Source organism: Gavialis gangeticus, unplaced genomic scaffold, assembly GCF_001723915.1.
Source record: "Gavialis gangeticus isolate Ggan-Ray unplaced genomic scaffold, GavGan_comp1, whole genome shotgun sequence".
In the NCBI taxonomy this organism is placed as follows: Eukaryota; Metazoa; Chordata; order Crocodylia; family Gavialidae; genus Gavialis; species Gavialis gangeticus.
Window position 1 is genome coordinate 72,810,897 of NW_017728993.1, and position 555 is coordinate 72,811,451.

Below are 555 nucleotides of genomic sequence, written 5' to 3' on the forward strand. Positions count from 1 at the left end.
CCGCCGGAGAGCCCAGGCGTCCGGGAGGGGCACAGCCCCCCCCGGGAAGGATGCGGAGCGGCAGCAGGCGGGAGATCCGGGCACGCCCGGCTCCGCAAACAGCCGCGGGGGCCGGGGGGGGCGCCGGCTATAAGAGGCGCCGGGCCCCCGGGGGCAGCGTGCTCGGCCGGGGACACTGAGGCACAGGCAGCATGGTGAGTGCGGGGGGCGTCCCCGCCGCACGGACCCCGGGCGACACCCCCCCACGTAAGGGCTCAGGAGCCCGGGACACGTGTGCACACGCACACGCACACGCACACACACAGCCCAGGCATCCAGCGGCGCACACTCGCACGCAAACAGACCCACATCCATGGGGACCCGACCCACACAACATCCACACGTCTGACACACGCACACACATGCACGCACACGCACACTGGCACCCCCGGGTCCCCTCTGAAGCTGTGTCCCCACAGGGCTCCGCTGCGATGGGCGCCCCGCTGGCTGCGCTGCTCCTGCTGCTGGGTGAGTGGCGGGCGGGGGGGCTGGGGGGGGGGGGGGGGCCCGGCCCGG